Genomic DNA, 20,330 nt, shown 5'->3' on the forward strand with positions numbered 1-20,330 from the left:
CTTCGGTGTGGGGTCCATGCTTCGATATAAGGATTTTTTGCAGTCAGCGACAGGGGCCCCTGGGCACATCCTTTTTCCATTTTCCCTGGGAAAGAAAACTCAGCAGTCCAGGTTGCTGATGTCAGTTTGAAGGGCTCCCTTGGGTCTATCAGGGCAGCACAAGTTTGAGGTGGGGACAACTTCGGTGTGGGTTCCATCCTTCGATATAAAGATTTTTTGCAGTCAGGGCCAGGGGCCCCTGGGCAAATCCTTTTTCCATTTTCCCTGGGAAAGAAAACTCAGCAGTCCAGGTTCCTGATGTCAGTTTGTAGGGCTCCCTTGGGTCTATCAGGGCAGCACAAGTTTGAGGTGGGGACAACTTCGGTGTGGGGTCCATCCTTCGATATAAGGATTTTTTGCAGTCAGGGCCAGGGGCCCCTGGGCACAACCTTTTTCCATTTTCCCTGGGAAAGAAAACTCAGCAGTCCAGGTTCCTGATGTCAGTTTGTAGGGCTCCCTTGGGTCTATCAGGGCAGCACAAGTTTGAGGTATGGACAACTTCGGTCTGGGCTCCATCCTTCGATATAAGGATTCTTTGCAGCGAGGCCTCAGCCCAGGGCCAGGGGCCCCTGGGCACATCCTTTTTCCATTTTCCCTGGGAAAGAAAACTCAGCAGTCCAGGTTCCTGATGTCAGTTTGTAGGGCTCCCTTGGGTCTATCAGGGCAGCACAAGTTTGAGGTGGGGACAACTTCGGTCTGGGGTCCATGCTTCGATAAAAGGATTTTTTGCAGTCAGGGCCAGGGGCCCCTGGGCACATCAGTTTTCCATTTTCCCTGGGAAAGAAAACTCAGCAGTCCAGGTTCCTGATGTCAGTTTGTAGGGCTCCCTTGGGTCTATCAGGGCAGCACAAGTTTGAGGTGGGGACAACTTCGGTGTGGGGTCTATCTTTGGATATAAGGATTCTTTGCAGTGAGGCCCCAGCCCAGGTCCAGGGGCCCCTGGGCACATCCTTTTTCCATTTTCCCTGGGAAAGAAAACTCAGCAGTCCAGGTTCCTGATGTCAGTTTGTAGGGCTCCCTTGGGTCTATCAGGGCAGCACAAGTTTGAGGTGGGGACAACTTCGGTGTGGGGTCCATCCTTCGATATAAGGATTTTTTGCAGTCAGGGCCAGGGGCCCCTGGGCACATCCTTTTTCCATTTTCCCTGGGAAAGAAAACTCAGCAGTCCAGGTTCCTGATGTCAGTTTGTAGGGCTCCCTTGGGTCTATCAGGGCAGCACAAGTTTGAGGTGGTGACATCTTCGGAGTGGGGTCTATCCTTCGATATAAGGATTCTTTGCAGTGAGGCCCCAGCCCAGGTCCAGGGGCCCCTGGGCACATGCTTCTTCCATTTTCCCTGGGAAAGAAAACTCAGCAGTCCAGGTTCCTGATGTCAGTTTGTAGGGCTCCCTTGGGTCTATCAGGGCAGCACAAGTTTGAGGTGGGGACAACTTCGGTGTGGGGTCCATGCTTCGATATAAGGATTTTTTGCAGTCAGGGCCAGGGGCCACCGGGTACATCCCTTTTCCATTTTCCCTGGGAAAGAAAACTCAGCAATCCAGGTTCCTGATGTCAGTTTGTAGGGCTCCCTTGGGTGTATCAGGGCAGCACAAGTTTGAGGTGGGGACAAATTCGGTGTGGGCTCCATCCTTCGATATAAGGGTTTTTTGCAGTCAGGGCCAGGGGCCCCTGGGCACATCCTTTTTCTATTTTCCCTGGGAAAGAAAACTCAGCAGTCCAGGTTCCTGATGTCAGTTTGTAGGGCTCCCTTGGGTCTATCAGGGCAGCACAAGTTTGAGGTGGGGACAACTTCGGTGTGGGGTCCATGCTTCGATATAAGGATTTTTTGCAGTCAGAGCCAGGGGCCCTTAGGCACATCATTTTTCCATTTTCCCTGGGAAAGAAAACTCAGCAGTCCAGGTTCCTGATGTCAGTTTGTAGGGCTCCCTTGGGTCTATCAGGACAGCACAAGTTTGAGGTGGGGACAACTTCGGTGTGGGGTCCATCCTTCGATATAAGGATTTTTTGCAGTCAGGGCCAGGGGCCACCGGGCACATCCTTTTTCCATTTTCCCTGGGAAAGAAAACTCAGCAGTCAGGGTTCCTGATGTCAGCTTGTAGGGCTCCCTTGGGTCTATCAGGGCAGCACAAGTTTGAGGTGGGGACAACTTCGGTGTGGGGTCCATCCTTCGATATAAGGATTTTTTGCAGTCAGCGACAGGGGCCCCTGGGCACATCCTTTTTCCATTTTCCCTGGGAAAGAAAACTCAGCAGTCCAGGTTGCTGATGTCAGTTTGAAGGGCTCCCTTGGGTCTATCAGGGCAGCACAAGTTTGAGGTGGGGACAACTTCGGTGTGGGGTCCATCCTTTAATATAAGGATTTTTTGCAGTCAGGGCCAGCGGCCCCTGGGCACATCCTTTTTCCATTTTCCCTGGGAAAGAAAACTCTGCAGTCCACGTTCCTGATGTCAGTTTGTAGGGCTCCCTTGGGTCTATCAGGGCAGCAGAAGTTTGAGGTATGGACAACTTCGGTGTGGGGTCCATCCTTCGATATAAGGATTCTTTGCAGCGAGGCCTCAGCCCAGGGCCAGGGGCCCCTGGGCACATCCTTTTTCCATTTTCCCTGGGAAAGAAAACTCAGCAGTCCAGGTTCCTGATGTCAGTTTGTAGGGCTCCCTTGGGTCTATCAGGGCAGCACAAGTTTGAGGTGGGGACAACTTCGGTGTGGGGTCCATGCTTCGATAAAAGGATTTTTTGCAGTCAGGGCCAGGGGCCCCTGGGCACATCAGTTTTCCATTTTCCCTGGGAAAGAAAACTCAGCAGTCCAGGTTCCTGATGTCAGTTTGTAGGGCTCCCTTGGGTCTATCAGGGCAGCACAAGTTTGAGGTGGGGACAACTTCGGTGTGGGGTCTATCTTTGGATATAAGGATTCTTTGCAGTGAGGCCCCAGCCCAGGTCCAGGGGCCCCTGGGCACATCCTTTTTCCATTTTCCCTGGGAAAGAAAACTCAGCAGTCCAGGTTCCTGATGTCAGTTTGTAGGGCTCCCTTGGGTCTATCAGGGCAGCACAAGTTTGAGGTGGGGACAACTTCGGTGTGGGGTCCATCCTTCGATATAAGGATTTTTTGCAGTCAGGGCCAGGGGCCCCTGGGCACAACCTTTTTCCATTTTCCCTGGGAAAGAAAACTCAGCAGTCCAGGTTCCTGATGTCAGTTTGTAGGGCTCCCTTGGGTCTATCAGGGCAGCACAAGTTTGAGGTGGTGACATCTTCGGAGTGGGGTCTATCCTTCGATATAAGGATTTTTTGCAGTGAGGCCCAGCCCATGGCCAGGGGCCCCTGGGCACATCATTTTTCCATTTTCCCTGGGAAAGAAAACTCAGCAGTCCAGGTTCCTGATGTCAGTTTGTATGGTTCCCTTGGGTCTATCAGGGCAGCACAAGTTTGAGGTGGGGACAACTTCGGTGTGGGGTCCATCCTTCGATATAAGGATTTTTTGCAGTGAGTGCCCAGCCAATGGCCAGGGGGCCCTGGGCACATCCTTTTTCCATTTTCCCTGGGAAAGAAAACTCAGCAGTCCAGGTTCCTGATGTCAGTTTGTAGGGCTCCCTTGGGTCTATCAGGGCAGCACAAGTTTGAGGTGGGGACAACTTCGGACTGGGGTCCATCCTTCGATATAAGAATTTTTTGCAGTCAGGGACAGGGGCCCCTGGGCACATCGTTTTTCCATTTTCCCTGGGAAAGAAAACTCAGCAGTCCAGGTTCCTGATGTCAGTTTGTAGGGCTCCCTTGGGTCTATCAGGGCAGCACAAGTTTGAGGTGGGGACAACTTCGGTGTGGGGTCCATCCTTCGATATAAGGATTCTTTGCAGTGAGGCCCCAGCCCAGGTCCAGGGGCCCCTGGGCACATGCTTCTTCCATTTTCCCTGGGAAAGAAAACTCAGCAGTCCAGGTTCCTGATGTCAGTTTGTAGGGCTCCCTTGGGTCTATCAGGGCAGCACAAGTTTGAGGTGGGGACAACTTCGGTGTGGGGTCCATGCTTCGATATAAGGATTTTTTGCAGTCAGGGCCAGGGGCCACCGGGTACATCCCTTTTCCATTTTCCCTGGGAAAGAAAACTCAGCAATCCAGGTTCCTGATGTCAGTTTGTAGGGCTCCCTTGGGTGTATCAGGGCAGCACAAGTTTGAGGTGGGGACAAATTCGGTGTGGGCTCCATCCTTCGATATAAGGGTTTTTTGCTGTCAGGGCCAGGGGCCCCTGGGCACATCCTTTTTCTATTTTCCCTGGGAAAGAAAACTCAGCAGTCCAGGTTCCTGATGTCAGTTTGTAGGGCTCCCTTGGGTCTATCAGGGCAGCACAAGTTTGAGGTGGGGACAACTTCGGTGTGGGGTCCATCCTTCGATATAAGGATTTTTTGCAGTCAGGGCCAGGGGCCACCGGGCACATCCTTTTTCCATTTTCCCTGGGAAAGAAAACTCAGCAGTCAGGGTTCCTGATGTCAGCTTGTAGGGCTCCCTTGGGTCTATCAGGGCAGCACAAGTTTGAGGTGGGGACAACTTCGGTGTGGGGTCCATCCTTCGATATAAGGATTTTTTGCAGTCAGCGACAGGGGCCCCTGGGCACATCCTTTTTCCATTTTCCCTGGGAAAGAAAACTCAGCAGTCCAGGTTGCTGATGTCAGTTTGAAGGGCTCCCTTGGGTCTATCAGGGCAGCACAAGTTTGAGGTGGGGACAATATCGGTGTGGGGTCCATCCTTCGATATAGGGATTTTTTGCAGTCAGGGCCAGGGGCCACCGGGCACATCGTTTTTCCATTTTCCCTGGGAAAGAAAACTCAGCAGTCCAGGTTCCTGATGTCAGTTTGTAGGGCTCCCTTGGGTCTATCAGGGCAGCACAAGTTTGAGGTGGGGACAAATTCGGTGTGCGCTCCATCCTTCGATATAAGGGTTTTTTGCAGTCAGGGCCAGGGGCCCCTGGGCACATCCTTTTTCCATTTTCCCTGGGAAAGAAAACTCAGCAGTCCAGGTTCCTGATGTCAGTTTGTAGGGCTCCCTTGGGTCTATCAGGGCAGCACAAGTTTGAGGTGGGGACAACTTCGGTGTGGGGTCTATCTTTGGATATAAGGATTCTTTGCAGTGAGGCCCCAGACCAGGTCCAGGGGCCCCTGGGCACATCCTTTTTCCATTTTCCCTGGGAAAGAAAACTCAGCAGTCCAGGTTCCTGATGTCAGTTTGTAGGGCTCCCTTGGGTCTATCAGGGCAGCACAAGTTTGAGGTGGGGACAACTTCGGTGTGGGGTCCATCCTTCGATATAAGGATTTTTTGCAGTCAGGGCCAGGGGCCCCTGGGCACAACCTTTTTCCATTTTCCCTGGGAAAGAAAACTCAGCAGTCCAGGTTCCTGATGTCAGTTTGTAGGGCTCCCTTGGGTCTATCAGGGCAGCACAAGTTTGAGGTGGTGACATCTTCGGAGTGGGGTCCATCCTTCGATATAAGGATTTTTTGCAGTGAGTGCCCAGCCCATGGCCAGGGGCCCCTGGGCACATCATTTTTCCATTTTCCCTGGGAAAGAAAACTCAGCAGTCCAGGTTCCTGATGTCAGTTTGTATGGTTCCCTTGGGTCTATCAGGGCAGCACAAGTTTGAGGTGGGGACAACTTCGGTGTGGGGTCCATCCTTCGATATAAGGATTTTTTGCAGTGAGTGCCCAGCCAATGGCCAGGGGGCCCTGGGCACATCCTTTTTCCATTTTCCCTGGGAAAGAAAACTCAGCAGTCCAGGTTCCTGATGTCAGTTTGTAGGGTTCCCTTGGGTCTATCAGGGCAGCACAAGTTTGAGGTGGGGACAACTTCGGACTGGGGTCCATCCTTCGATATAAGAATTTTTTACAGTCAGGGACAGGGGCCCCTGGGCACATCCTTTTTCCATTTTCCCTGGGAAAGAAAACTCAGCAGTCCAGGTTCCTGATGTCAGTTTGTAGGGCTCCCTTGGGTCTATCAGGGCAGCACAAGTTTGAGGTGGGGACAACTTCGGTGTGGGGTCCATCCTTCGATATAAGGATTCTTTGCAGTGAGGCCCCAGCCCAGGTCCAGGGGCCCCTGGGCACATGCTTCTTCCATTTTCCCTGGGAAAGAAAACTCAGCAGTCCAGGTTCCTGATGTCAGTTTGTAGGGCTCCCTTGGGTCTATCAGGGCAGCACTAGTTTGAGGTGCGGACAACTTCGGTGTGGGGTCCATGCTTCGATATAAGGATTTTTTGCAGTCAGGGCCACGGGCCACCGGGTACATCCCTTTTCCATTTTCCCTGGGAAAGAAAACTCAGCAATCCAGGTTCCTGATGTCAGTTTGTAGGGCTCCCTTGGGTGTATCAGGGCAGCACAAGTTTGAGGTGGGGACAAATTCGGTGTGGGGTCCATCCTTCGATATAAGGATTTTTTGCAGTCAGGGCCAGGGGCCCCTGGGCACATCCTTTTTCCATTTTCCCTGGGAAAGAAAACTCAGCAGTCCAGGTTCCTGATGTCAGTTTGTAGGGCTCCCTTGGGTCTATCAGTGCAGCACAACTTTGAGGTGGGGACAACTTCGGTGTGGGGTCCATCCTTCGATATAAGGATTTTTTGCAGTCAGGGCCAGGGTCCACCGGGCACATCCTTTTTCCATTTTCCCTGGGAAAGAAAACTCAGCAGTCCAGGTTCCTGATGTCAGTTTGTAGGGCTCCCTTGGGTCTATCAGGGCAGCACAAGTTTGAGGTGGGGACAACTTCGGTGTGGGGTCCATGCTTCGATATAAGGATTTTTTGCAGTCAGAGCCAGGGGCCCTTAGGCACATCATTTTTCCATTTTCCCTGGGAAAGAAAACTCAGCAGTCCAGGTTCCTGATGTCAGTTTGTAGGGCTCCCTTGGGTCTATCAGGACAGCACAAGTTTGAGGTGGGGACAACTTCGGTGTGGGGTCCATCCTTCGATATAAGGATTTTTTGCAGTCAGGGCCAGGGGCCACCGGGCACATCCTTTTTCCATTTTCCCTGGGAAAGAAAACTCAGCAGTCAGGGTTCCTGATGTCAGCTTGCAGGGCTCCCTTGGGTCTATCAGGGCAGCACAAGTTTGAGGTGGGGACAACTTCGGTGTGGGGTCCATCCTTCGATATAAGGATTTTTTGCAGTCAGCGACAGGGGCCCCTGGGCACATCCTTTTTCCATTTTCCCTGGGAAAGAAAACTCAGCAGTCCAGGTTGCTGATGTCAGTTTGAAGGGCTCCCTTGGGTCTATCAGGGCAGCACAAGTTTGAGGTGGGGACAACTTCAGTGTGGGTTCCATCCTTCGATATAAAGATTTTTTGCAGTCAGGGCCAGGGGCCCCTGGGCAAATCCTTTTTCCATTTTCCCTGGGAAAGAAAACTCAGCAGTCCAGGTTCCTGATGTCAGTTTGTAGGGCTCCCTTGGGTCTATCAGGGCAGCACAACTTTGAGGTGGGGACAACTTCGGTGTGGGGTCCATCCTTCGATTTAAGGAGTTTTTGCAGTCAGGGCCAGGGGCCCCTGGGCACATCAGTTTTCCATTTTCCCTGGGAAAGAAAACTCAGCAGTCCAGGTTCCTGATGTCAGTTTGTAGGGCTCCCTTGGGTCTATCAGGGCAGCACAAGTTTGAGGTGGGGACAACTTCGGTCTGGGGTCCATGCTTCGATAAATGGATTTTTTGCAGTCAGGGCCAGGGGCCCCTGGGCACATCAGTTTTCCATTTTCCCTGGGAAAGAAAACTCAGCAGTCCAGGTTCCTGATGTCAGTTTGTAGGGCTCCCTTGGGTCTATCAGGGCAGCACAAGTTTGAGGTGGGGACAACTTCGGTGTGGGGTCTATCTTTGGATATAAGGATTCTTTGCAGTGAGGCCCCAGCCCAGGTCCAGGGGCCCCTGGGCACATGCTTCTTCCATTTTCCCTGGGAAAGAAAACTCAGCAGTCCAGGTTCCTGATGTCAGTTTGTAGGGCTCCCTTGGGTCTATCAGGGCAGCACAAGTTTGAGGTGGGGACAACTTCGGTGTGGGGTCCATCCTTCGATATAAGGATTTTTTGCAGTCAGGGCCAGCGGCCCCTGGGCACATCCTTTTTCCATTTTCCCTGGGAAAGAAAACTCTGCAGTCCACGTTCCTGATGTCAGTTTGTAGGGCTCCCTTGGGTCTATCAGGGCAGCACAAGTTTGAGGTATGGACAACTTCGGTCTGGGCTCCATCCTTCGATATAAGGATTCTTTGCAGCGAGGCCTCAGCCCAGGGCCAGGGGCCCCTGGGCACATCCTTTTTCCATTTTCCCTGGGAAAGAAAACTCAGCAGTCCAGGTTCCTGATGTCAGTTTGTAGGGCTCCCTTGGGTCTATCAGGGCAGCACAAGTTTGAGGTGGGGACAACTTCGGTCTGGGGTCCATGCTTCGATAAAAGGATTTTTTGCAGTCAGGGCCAGGGGCCCCTGGGCACATCAGTTTTCCATTTTCCCTGGGAAAGAAAACTCAGCAGTCCAGGTTCCTGATGTCAGTTTGTAGGGCTCCCTTGGGTCTATCAGGGCAGCACAAGTTTGAGGTGGGGACAACTTCGGTGTGGGGTCTATCTTTGGATATAAGGATTCTTTGCAGTGAGGCCCCAGCCCAGGTCCAGGGGCCCCTGGGCACATCCTTTTTCCATTTTCCCTGGGAAAGAAAACTCAGCAGTCCAGGTTCCTGATGTCAGTTTGTAGGGCTCCCTTGGGTCTATCAGGGCAGCACAAGTTTGAGGTGGGGACAACTTCAGTGTGGGGTCCATCCTTCGATATAAGGATTTTTTGCAGTCAGGGCCAGGGGCCCCTGGGCACAACCTTTTTCCATTTTCCCTGGGAAAGAAAACTCAGCAGTCCAGGTTCCTGATGTCAGTTTGTAGGGCTCCCTTGGGTCTATCAGGGCAGCACAAGTTTGAGGTGGTGACATCTTCGGAGTGGGGTCTATCCTTCGATATAAGGATTCTTTGCAGTGAGGCCCCAGCCCAGGTCCAGGGGCCCCTGGGCACATGCTTCTTCCATTTTCCCTGGGAAAGAAAACTCAGCAGTCCAGGTTCCTGATGTCAGTTTGTAGGGCTCCCTTGGGTCTATCAGGGCAGCACAAGTTTGAGGTGGGGACAACTTCGGTGTGGGGTCCATGCTTCGATATAAGGATTTTTTGCAGTCAGGGCCAGGGGCCACCGGGTACATCCCTTTTCCATTTTCCCTGGGAAAGAAAACTCAGCAATCCAGGTTCCTGATGTCAGTTTGTAGGGCTCCCTTGGGTGTATCAGGGCAGCACAAGTTTGAGGTGGGGACAAATTCGGTGTGGGCTCCATCCTTCGATATAAGGGTTTTTTGCAGTCAGGTCCAGGGGCCCCTGGGCACATCCTTTTTCTATTTTCCCTGGGAAAGAAAACTCAGCAGTCCAGGTTCCTGATGTCAGTTTGTAGGGCTCCCTTAGGTCTATCAGGGCAGCACAAGTTTGAGGTGGGGACAACTTCGGTGTGGGGTCCATGCTTCGATATAAGGATTTTTTGCAGTCAGAGCCAGGGGCCCTTAGGCACATCATTTTTCCATTTTCCCTGGGAAAGAAAACTCAGCAGTCCAGGTTCCTGATGTCAGTTTGTAGGGCTCCCTTGGGTCTATCAGGACAGCACAAGTTTGAGGTGGGGACAACTTCGGTGTGGGGTCCATCCTTCGATATAAGGATTTTTTGCAGTCAGGGCCAGGGGCCACCGGGCACATCCTTTTTCCATTTTCCCTGGGAAAGAAAACTCAGCAGTCAGGGTTCCTGATGTCAGCTTGTAGGGCTCCCTTGGGTCTATCAGGGCAGCACAAGTTTGAGGTGGGGACAACTTCGGTGTGGGGTCCATCCTTCGATATAAGGATTTTTTGCAGTCAGCGACAGGGGCCCCTGGGCACATCCTTTTTCCATTTTCCCTGGGAAAGAAAACTCAGCAGTCCAGGTTGCTGATGTCAGTTTGAAGGGCTCCCTTGGGTCTATCAGGGCAGGACAAGTTTGAGGTGGGGACAACTTCGATGTGGGGTCCATCCTTTAATATAAGGATTTTTTGCAGTCAGGACCAGCGGCCCCTGGGCACATCCTTTTTCCATTTTCCCTGGGAAAGAAAACTCTGCAGTCCACGTTCCTGATGTCAGTTTGTAGGGCTCCCTTGGGTCTATCAGGGCAGCACAAGTTTGACGTATGGACAACTTCGGTGTGGGGTCCATCCTTCGATATAAGGATTCTTTGCAGCGAGGCCTCAGCCCAGGGCCAGGGGCCCCTGGGCACATCCTTTTTCCATTTTCCCTGGGAAAGAAAACTCAGCAGTCCAGGTTCCTGATGTCAGTTTGTAGGGCTCCCTTGGGTCTATCAGGGCAGCACAAGTTTGAGGTGGGGACAACTTCGGTGTGGGGTCCATGCTTCGATAAAAGGATTTTTTGCAGTCAGGGCCAGGGGCCCCTGGGCACAACCTTTTTCCATTTTCCCTGGGAAAGAAAACTCAGCAGTCCAGGTTCCTGATGTCAGTTTGTAGGGCTCCCTTGGGTCTATCAGGGCAGCACAAGTTTGAGGTGGTGACATCTTCGGAGTGGGGTCTATCCTTCGATATAAGGATTCTTTGCAGTGAGGCCCCAGCCCAGGTCCAGGGGCCCCTGGGCACATGCTTCTTCCATTTTCCCTGGGAAAGAAAACTCAGCAGTCCAGGTTCCTGATGTCAGTTTGTAGGGCTCCCTTGGGTCTATCAGGGCAGCACAAGTTTGAGGTGGGGACAACTTCGGTGTGGGGTCCATGCTTCGATATAAGGATTTTTTGCAGTCAGGGCCAGGGGCCACCGGGTACATCCCTTTTCCATTTTCCCTGGGAAAGAAAACTCAGCAATCCAGGTTCCTGATGTCAGTTTGTAGGGCTCCCTTGGGTGTATCAGGGCAGCACAAGTTTGAGGTGGGGACAAATTCGGTGTGGGCTCCATCCTTCGATATAAGGGTTTTTTGCAGTCAGGGCCAGGGGCCCCTGGGCACATCCTTTTTCTATTTTCCCTGGGAAAGAAAACTCAGCAGTCCAGGTTCCTGATGTCAGTTTGTAGGGCTCCCTTGGGTCTATCAGGGCAGCACAAGTTTGAGGTGGGGACAACTTCGGTGTGGGGTCCATGCTTCGATATGAGGATTTTTTGCAGTCAGAGCCAGGGGCCCTTAGGCACATCATTTTTCCATTTTCCCTGGGAAAGAAAACTCAGCAGTCCAGGTTCCTGATGTCAGTTTGTAGGGCTCCCTTGGGTCTATCAGGACAGCACAAGTTTGAGGTGGGGACAACTTCGGTGTGGGGTCCATCCTTCGATATAAGGATTTTTTGCAGTCAGGGCCAGGGGCCACCGGGCACATCCTTTTTCCATTTTCCCTGGGAAAGAAAACTCAGCAGTCAGGGTTCCTGATGTCAGCTTGTAGGGCTCCCTTGGGTCTATCAGGGCAGCACAAGTTTGAGGTGGGGACAACTTCGGTGTGGGGTCCATCCTTCGATAGAAGGATTTTTTGCAGTCAGCGACAGGGGCCCCTGGGCACATCCTTTTTCCATTTTCCCTGGGAAAGAAAACTCAGCAGTCCAGGTTGCTGATGTCAGTTTGAAGGGCTCCCTTGGGTCTATCAGGGCAGCACAAGTTTGAGGTGGGGACAACTTCGATGTGGGGTCCATCCTTTAATATAAGGATTTTTTGCAGTCAGGGCCAGCGGCCCCTGGGCACATCCTTTTTCCATTTTCCCTGGGAAAGAAAACTCTGCAGTCCACGTTCCTGATGTCAGTTTGTAGGGCTCCCTTGGGTCTATCAGGGCAGCACAAGTTTGAGGTATGGACAACTTCGGTGTGGGGTCCATCCTTCGATATAAGGATTCGTTGCAGCGAGGCCTCAGCCCAGGGCCAGGGGCCCCTGGGCACATCCTTTTTCCATTTTCCCTGGGAAAGAAAACTCAGCAGTCCAGGTTCCTGATGTCAGTTTGTAGGGCTCCCTTGGGTCTATCAGGGCAGCACAAGTTTGAGGTGGGGACAACTTCGGTGTGGGCTCCATCCTTCGATATAAGGGTTTTTTGCAGTCAGGGCCAGGGGCCCCTGGGCACATCAGTTTTCCATTTTCCCTGGGAAAGAAAACTCAGCAGTCCAGGTTCCTGATGTCAGTTTGTAGGGCTCCCTTGGGTCTATCAGGGCAGCACAAGTTTGAGGTGGGGACAACTTCGGTGTGGGGTCTATCTTTGGATATAAGGATTCTTTGCAGTGAGGCCCCAGACCAGGTCCAGGGGCCCCTGGGCACATCCTTTTTCCATTTTCCCTGGGAAAGAAAACTCAGCAGTCCAGGTTCCTGATGTCAGTTTGTAGGGCTCCCTTGGGTCTATCAGGGCAGCACAAGTTTGAGGTGGGGACAACTTCGGTGTGGGGTCCATCCTTCGATATAAGGATTTTTTGCAGTCAGGGCCAGGGGCCCCTGGGCACAACCTTTTTCCATTTTCCCTGGGAAAGAAAACTCAGCAGTCCAGGTTCCTGATGTCAGTTTGTAGGGCTCCCTTGGGTCTATCAGGGCAGCACAAGTTTGAGGTGGTGACATCTTCGGAGTGGGGTCTATCCTTCGATATAAGGATTTTTTGCAGTGAGGCCCAGCCCATGGCCAGGGGCCCCTGGGCACATCATTTTTCCATTTTCCCTGGGAAAGAAAACTCAGCAGTCCAGGTTCCTGATGTCAGTTTGTATGGTTCCCTTGGGTCTATCAGGGCAGCACAAGTTTGAGGTGGGGACAACTTCGGTGTGGGGTCCATCCTTCGATATAAGGATTTTTTGCAGTGAGTGCCCAGCCAATGGCCAGGGGGCCCTGGGCACATCCTTTTTCCATTTTCCCTGGGAAAGAAAACTCAGCAGTCCAGGTTCCTGATGTCAGTTTGTAGGGCTCCCTTGGGTCTATCAGGGCAGCACAAGTTTGAGGTGGGGACAACTTCGGACTGGGGTCCATCCTTCGATATAAGAATTTTTTGCAGTCAGGGACAGGGGCCCCTGGGCACACCCTTTTTCCATTTTCCCTGGGAAAGAAAACTCAGCAGTCCAGGTTCCTGATGTCAGTTTGTAGGGCTCCCTTGGGTCTATCAGGGCAGCACAAGTTTGAGGTGGGGACAACTTCGGTGTGGGGTCCATCCTTCGATATAAGGATTCTTTGCAGTGAGGCCCCAGCCCAGGTCCAGGGGCCCCTGGGCACATGCTTCTTCCATTTTCCCTGGGAAAGAAAACTCAGCAGTCCAGGTTCCTGATGTCAGTTTGTAGGGCTCCCTTGGGTCTATCAGGGCAGCACAAGTTTGAGGTGGGGACAACTTCGGTGTGGGGTCCATGCTTCGATATAAGGATTTTTTGCAGTCAGGGCCAGGGGCCACCGGGTACATCCCTTTTCCATTTTCCCTGGGAAAGAAAACTCAGCAATCCAGGTTCCTGATGTCAGTTTGTAGGGCTCCCTTGGGTGTATCAGGGCAGCACAAGTTTGAGGTGGGGACAAATTCGGTGTGGGCTCCATCCTTCGATATAAGGGTTTTTTGCTGTCAGGGCCAGGGGCCCCTGGGCACATCCTTTTTCTATTTTCCCTGGGAAAGAAAACTCAGCAGTCCAGGTTCCTGATGTCAGTTTGTAGGGCTCCCTTGGGTCTATCAGGGCAGCACAAGTTTGAGGTGGGGACAACTTCGGTGTGGGGTCCATGCTTCGATATAAGGATTTTTTGCAGTCAGAGCCAGGGGCCCTTAGGCACATCATTTTTCCATTTTCCCTGGGAAAGAAAACTCAGCAGTCCAGGTTCCTGATGTCAGTTTGTAGGGCTCCCTTGGGTCTATCAGGACAGCACAAGTTTGAGGTGGGGACAACTTCGGTGTGGGGTCCATCCTTCGATATAAGGATTTTTTGCAGTCAGGGCCAGGGGCCACCGGGCACATCCTTTTTCCATTTTCCCTGGGAAAGAAAACTCAGCAGTCAGGGTTCCTGATGTCAGCTTGTAGGGCTCCCTTGGGTCTATCAGGGCAGCACAAGTTTGAGGTGGGGACAACTTCGGTGTGGGGTCCATCCTTCGATATAAGGATTTTTTGCAGTCAGCGACAGGGGCCCCTGGGCACATCCTTTTTCCATTTTCCCTGGGAAAGAAAACTCAGCAGTCCAGGTTGCTGATGTCAGTTTGAAGGGCTCCCTTGGGTCTATCAGGGCAGCACAAGTTTGAGGTGGGGACAATATCGGTGTGGGGTCCATCCTTCGATATAGGGATTTTTTGCAGTCAGGGCCAGGGGCCACCGGGCACATCGTTTTTCCATTTTCCCTGGGAAAGAAAACTCAGCAGTCCAGGTTCCTGATGTCAGTTTGTAGGGCTCCCTTGGGTCTATCAGGGCAGCACAAGTTTGAGGTGGGGACAAATTCGGTGTGCGCTCCATCCTTCGATATAAGGGTTTTTTGCAGTCAGGGCCAGGGGCCCCTGGGCACATCCTTTTTCCATTTTCCCTGGGAAAGAAAACTCAGCAGTCCAGGTTCCTGATGTCAGTTTGTAGGGCTCCCTTGGGTCTATCAGGGCAGCACAAGTTTGAGGTGGGGACAACTTCGGTGTGGGGTCTATCTTTGGATATAAGGATTCTTTGCAGTGAGGCCCCAGACCAGGTCCAGGGGCCCCTGGGCACATCCTTTTTCCATTTTCCCTGGGAAAGAAAACTCAGCAGTCCAGGTTCCTGATGTCAGTTTGTAGGGCTCCCTTGGGTCTATCAGGGCAGCACAAGTTTGAGGTGGGGACAACTTCGGTGTGGGGTCCATCCTTCGATATAAGGATTTTTTGCAGTCAGGGCCAGGGGCCCCTGGGCACAACCTTTTTCCATTTTCCCTGGGAAAGAAAACTCAGCAGTCCAGGTTCCTGATGTCAGTTTGTAGGGCTCCCTTGGGTCTATCAGGGCAGCACAAGTTTGAGGTGGTGACATCTTCGGAGTGGGGTCCATCCTTCGATATAAGGATTTTTTGCAGTGAGTGCCCAGCCCATGGCCAGGGGCCCCTGGGCACATCATTTTTCCATTTTCCCTGGGAAAGAAAACTCAGCAGTCCAGGTTCCTGATGTCAGTTTGTATGGTTCCCTTGGGTCTATCAGGGCAGCACAAGTTTGAGGTGGGGACAACTTCGGTGTGGGGTCCATCCTTCGATATAAGGATTTTTTGCAGTGAGTGCCCAGCCAATGGCCAGGGGGCCCTGGGCACATCCTTTTTCCATTTTCCCTGGGAAAGAAAACTCAGCAGTCCAGGTTCCTGATGTCAGTTTGTAGGGTTCCCTTGGGTCTATCAGGGCAGCACAAGTTTGAGGTGGGGACAACTTCGGACTGGGGTCCATCCTTCGATATAAGAATTTTTTACAGTCAGGGACAGGGGCCCCTGGGCACATCCTTTTTCCATTTTCCCTGGGAAAGAAAACTCAGCAGTCCAGGTTCCTGATGTCAGTTTGTAGGGCTCCCTTGGGTCTATCAGGGCAGCACAAGTTTGAGGTGGGGACAACTTCGGTGTGGGGTCCATCCTTCGATATAAGGATTCTTTGCAGTGAGGCCCCAGCCCAGGTCCAGGGGCCCCTGGGCACATGCTTCTTCCATTTTCCCTGGGAAAGAAAACTCAGCAGTCCAGGTTCCTGATGTCAGTTTGTAGGGCTCCCTTGGGTCTATCAGGGCAGCACTAGTTTGAGGTGCGGACAACTTCGGTGTGGGGTCCATGCTTCGATATAAGGATTTTTTGCAGTCAGGGCCACGGGCCACCGGGTACATCCCTTTTCCATTTTCCCTGGGAAAGAAAACTCAGCAATCCAGGTTCCTGATGTCAGTTTGTAGGGCTCCCTTGGGTGTATCAGGGCAGCACAAGTTTGAGGTGGGGACAAATTCGGTGTGGGCTCCATCCTTCGATATAAGGATTTTTTGCAGTCAGGGCCAGGGGCCCCTGGGCACATCCTTTTTCCATTTTCCCTGGGAAAGAAAACTCAGCAGTCCAGGTTCCTGATGTCAGTTTGTAGGGCTCCCTTGGGTCTATCAGTGCAGCACAAGTTTGAGGTGGGGACAACTTCGGTGTGGGGTCCATCCTTCGATATAAGGATTTTTTGCAGTCAGGGCCAGGGTCCACCGGGCACATCCTTTTTCCATTTTCCCTGGGAAAGAAAACTCAGCAGTCCAGGTTCCTGATGTCAGTTTGTAGGGCTCCCTTGGGTCTATCAGGGCAGCACAAGTTTGAGGTGGGGACAACTTCGGTGTGGGGTCCATGCTTCGATATAAGGATTTTTTACAGTCAGAGCCAGGGGCCCTTAGGCACATCATTTTTCCATTTTCCCTGGGAAAGAAAACTCAGCAGTCCAGGTTCCTGATGTCAGTTTGTAGGGCTCCCTTGGGTCTATCAGGACAGCACAAGTTTGAGGTGGGGACAACTTCGGTGTGGGGTCCATCCTTCGATATAAGGATTTTTTGCAGTCAGGGCCAGGGGCCACCGGGCACATCCTTTTTCCATTTTCCCTGGGAAAGAAAACTCAGCAGTCAGGGTTCCTGATGTCAGCTTGTAGGGCTCCCTTGGGTCTATCAGGGCAGCACAAGTTTGAGGTGGGGACAACTTCGGTGTGGGGTCCATCCTTCGATATAAGGATTTTTTGCAGTCAGCGACAGGGGCCCCTGGGCACATCCTTTTTCCATTTTCCCTGGGAAAGAAAACTCAGCAGTCCAGGTTGCTGATGTCAGTTTGAAGGGATCCCTTGGGTCTATCAGGGCAGCACAAGTTTGAGGTGGGGACAACTTCAGTGTGGGTTCCATCCTTCGATATAAAGATTTTTTGCAGTCAGGGCCAGGGGCCCCTGGGCAAATCCTTTTTCCATTTTCCCTGGGAAAGAAAACTCAGCAGTCCAGGTTCCTGATGTCAGTTTGTAGGGCTCCCTTGGGTCTATCAGGGCAGCACAACTTTGAGGTGGGGACAACTTCGGTGTGGGGTCCATCCTTCGATTTAAGGAGTTTTTGCAGTCAGGGCCAGGGGCCCCTTGGCACATCAGTTTTCCATTTTCCCTGGGAAAGAAAACTCAGCAGTCCAGGTTCCTGATGTCAGTTTGTAGGGCTCCCTTGGGTCTATCAGGGCAGCACAAGTTTGAGGTGGGGACAACTTCGGTGTGGGGTCCATGCTTCGATAAATGGATTTTTTGCAGTCAGGGCCAGGGGCCCCTGGGCACATCAGTTTTCCATTTTCCCTGGGAAAGAAAACTCAGCAGTCCAGGTTCCTGATGTCAGTTTGTAGGGCTCCCTTGGGTCTATCAGGGCAGCACAAGTTTGAGGTGGGGACAACTTCGGTGTGGGGTCTATCTTTGGATATAAGGATTCTTTGCAGTGAGGCCCCAGCCCAGGTCCAGGGGCCCCTGGGCACATGCTTCTTCCATTTTCCCTGGGAAAGAAAACTCAGCAGTCCAGGTTCCTGATGTCAGTTTGTAGGGCTCCCTTGGGTCTATCAGGGCAGCACAAGTTTGAGGTGGGGACAACTTCGGTGTGGGGTCCATGCTTCGATAAAAGGATTTTTTGCAGTCAGGGCCAGGGGCCACCGGGTACATCCCTTTTCCATTTTCCCTGGGAAAGAAAACTCAGCAATCCAGGTTCCTGATGTCAGTTTGTAGGGCTCCCTTGGGTGTATCAGGGCAGCACAAGTTTGAGGTGGGGACAACTTCGGTGTGGGCTCCATCCTTCGATATAAGGGTTTTTTGCAGTCAGGGCCAGGGGCCCCTGGGCACATCCTTTTTCTATTTTCCCTGGGAAAGAAAACTCAGCAGTCCAGGTTCCTGATGTCAGTTTGTAGGGCTCCCTTGGGTCTATCAGGGCAGCACAAGTTTGAGGTGGGGACAACTTCGGTGTGGGGTCCATGCTTCGATATAAGGATTTTTTGCAGTCAGAGCCAGGGGCCCTTAGGCACATCATTTTTCCATTTTCCCTGGGAAAGAAAACTCAGCAGTCCAGGTTCCTGATGTCAGTTTGTAGGGCTCCCTTGGGTCTATCAGGACAGCACAAGTTTGAGGTGGGGACAACTTCGGTGTGGGGTCCATCCTTCGATATAAGGATTTTTTGCAGTCAGGGCCAGGGGCCACCGGGCACATCCTTTTTCCATTTTCCCTGGAAAGAAAACTCAGCAGTCAGGGTTCCTGATGTCAGCTTGTAGGGCTCCCTTGGGTCTATCAGGGCAGCACAAGTTTGAGGTGGGGACAACTTCGGTGTGGGGTCCATCCTTCGATATAAGGATTTTTTGCAGTCAGGGCCAGGGGCCCCTGGGCACATCCTTTTTCCATTTTCCCTGGGAAAGAAAACTCAGCAGTCCAGGTTCCTGATGTCAGTTTGAAGGGCTCCCTTGGGTCTATCAGGGCAGCACAAGTTTGAGGTGGGGACAACTTCGGAGTGGGTTCCATCCTTCGATATAAAGATTTTTTGCAGTCAGGGCCAGGGGCCCCTGGGCAAATCCTTTTTCCATTTTCCCTGGGAAAGAAAACTCAGCAGTCCAGGTTCCTGATGTCAGTTTGTAGGGCTCCCTTGGGTCTATCAGGGCAGCACAACTTTGAGGTGGGGACAACTTCGGTGTGGGGTCCATCCTTCGATTTAAGGAGTTTTTGCAGTCAGGGCCAGGGGCCCCTGGGCACATCAGTTTTCCATTTTCCCTGGGAAAGAAAACTCAGCAGTCCAGGTTCCTGATGTCAGTTTGTAGGGCTCCCTTGGGTCTATCAGGGCAGCACAAGTTTGAGGTGGGGACAAATTCGGTGTGGGGTCCATCCTTCGATATAAGAATTTTTTGCAGTCAGGGCCAGGGGCCCCTGGCACATCCTTTTTCCATTTTCCCTGGGAAAGAAAACTCAGCAGTCCAGGTTCCTGATGTCAGTTTGTAGGGCTCCCTTGGGTCTATCAGGGCAGCACAAGTTTGAGGTGGGGAGAACTTCGGTGTGGGGTCCATGCTTCGATATAAGGATTTTTTGCAGTCAGGGCCAGGGGCCCCTGGGCACATCCTTTTTCCATTTTCCCTGGGAAAGAAAACTCAGCAGTCCAGGTTCCTGATGTCAGTTTGTAGGGCTCCCTTGGGTCTATCAGGGCAGCACAAGTTTGAGGTGGGGACAACTTCGGTGTGGGGTCCATCCTTCGATATAAGGATTTTTTGCAGTCAGAACCAGCGGCCCCTGGGCACATCCTTTTTCCATTTTCCCTGGGAAAGAAAACTCAGCAGTCCAGGTTCCTGATGTCAGTTTGTAGGGCTCCCTTGGGTCTATCAGGGCAGCACAAGTTTGAGGTGGGGACAACTTCGGTCTGGGCTCCATCCTTCGATATAAGGATTTTTGCAGTCAGCGACAGGGGCCCCTGGGCACATCCTTTTTCCATTTTCCCTGGGAAAGAAAACTCAGCAGTCCAGGTTCCTGATGTCAGTTTGTAGGGCTCCCTTGGGTCTATCAGTGCAGCACAACTTTGAGGTGGGGACAACTTCGGTGTGGGGTCCATCCTTCGATATAAGGATTTTTTGCAGTCAGGGCCAGGGCCCACCGGGCACATCCTTTTTCCATTTTCCCTGGGAAAGAAAACTCAGCAGTCCAGGTTCCTGATGTCAGTTTGTAGGGCTCCCTTGGGTCTATCAGGGCAGCACAAGTTTGAGGTGGGGACAAATTCGGTGTGGGGTCCATCCTTCGATATAAGAATTTTTTGCAGTCAGGGCCAGGGGCCCCTGGCACATCCTTTTTCCATTTTCCCTGGGAAAGAAAACTCAGCAGTCCAGGTTCCTGATGTCAGTTTGTAGGGCTCCCTTGGGTCTATCAGGGCAGCACAAGTTTGAGGTGGGGACAACTTCGGTGTGGGGTCCATGCTTCGATATAAGGATTTTTTGCAGTCAGGGCCAGGGGCCCCTGGGCACATCCTTTTTCCATTTTCCCTGGGAAAGAAAACTCAGCAGTCCAGGTTCCTGATGTCAGTTTGTAGGGCTCCCTTGGGTCTATCAGGGCAGCACAAGTTTGAGGTGGGGACAACTTCGGTGTGGGGTCCATCCTTCGATATAAGGATTTTTTGCAGTCAGAACCAGCGGCCCCTGGGCACATCCTTTTTCCATTTTCCCTGGGAAAGAAAACTCAGCAGTCCAGGTTCCTGATGTCAGTTTGTAGGGCTCCCTTGGGTCTATCAGGGCAGCACAACTTTGAGGTGGGGACAACTTCGGTGTGGGTTCCATCCTTCGATATAAAGATTTTTTGCAGTCAGGGCCAGGGGCCCCTGGGCAAATCCTTTTTCCATTTTCCCTGGGAAAGAAAACTCAGCAGTCCAGGTTGCTGATGTCAGTTTGTA

The sequence above is a fragment of the Lonchura striata genome, chromosome 18, assembly GCF_050655825.1.
Source record: "Lonchura striata isolate lonStrDom1 chromosome 18, ASM5065582v1, whole genome shotgun sequence".
NCBI classification, from domain to species: domain Eukaryota; kingdom Metazoa; phylum Chordata; class Aves; order Passeriformes; family Estrildidae; genus Lonchura; species Lonchura striata.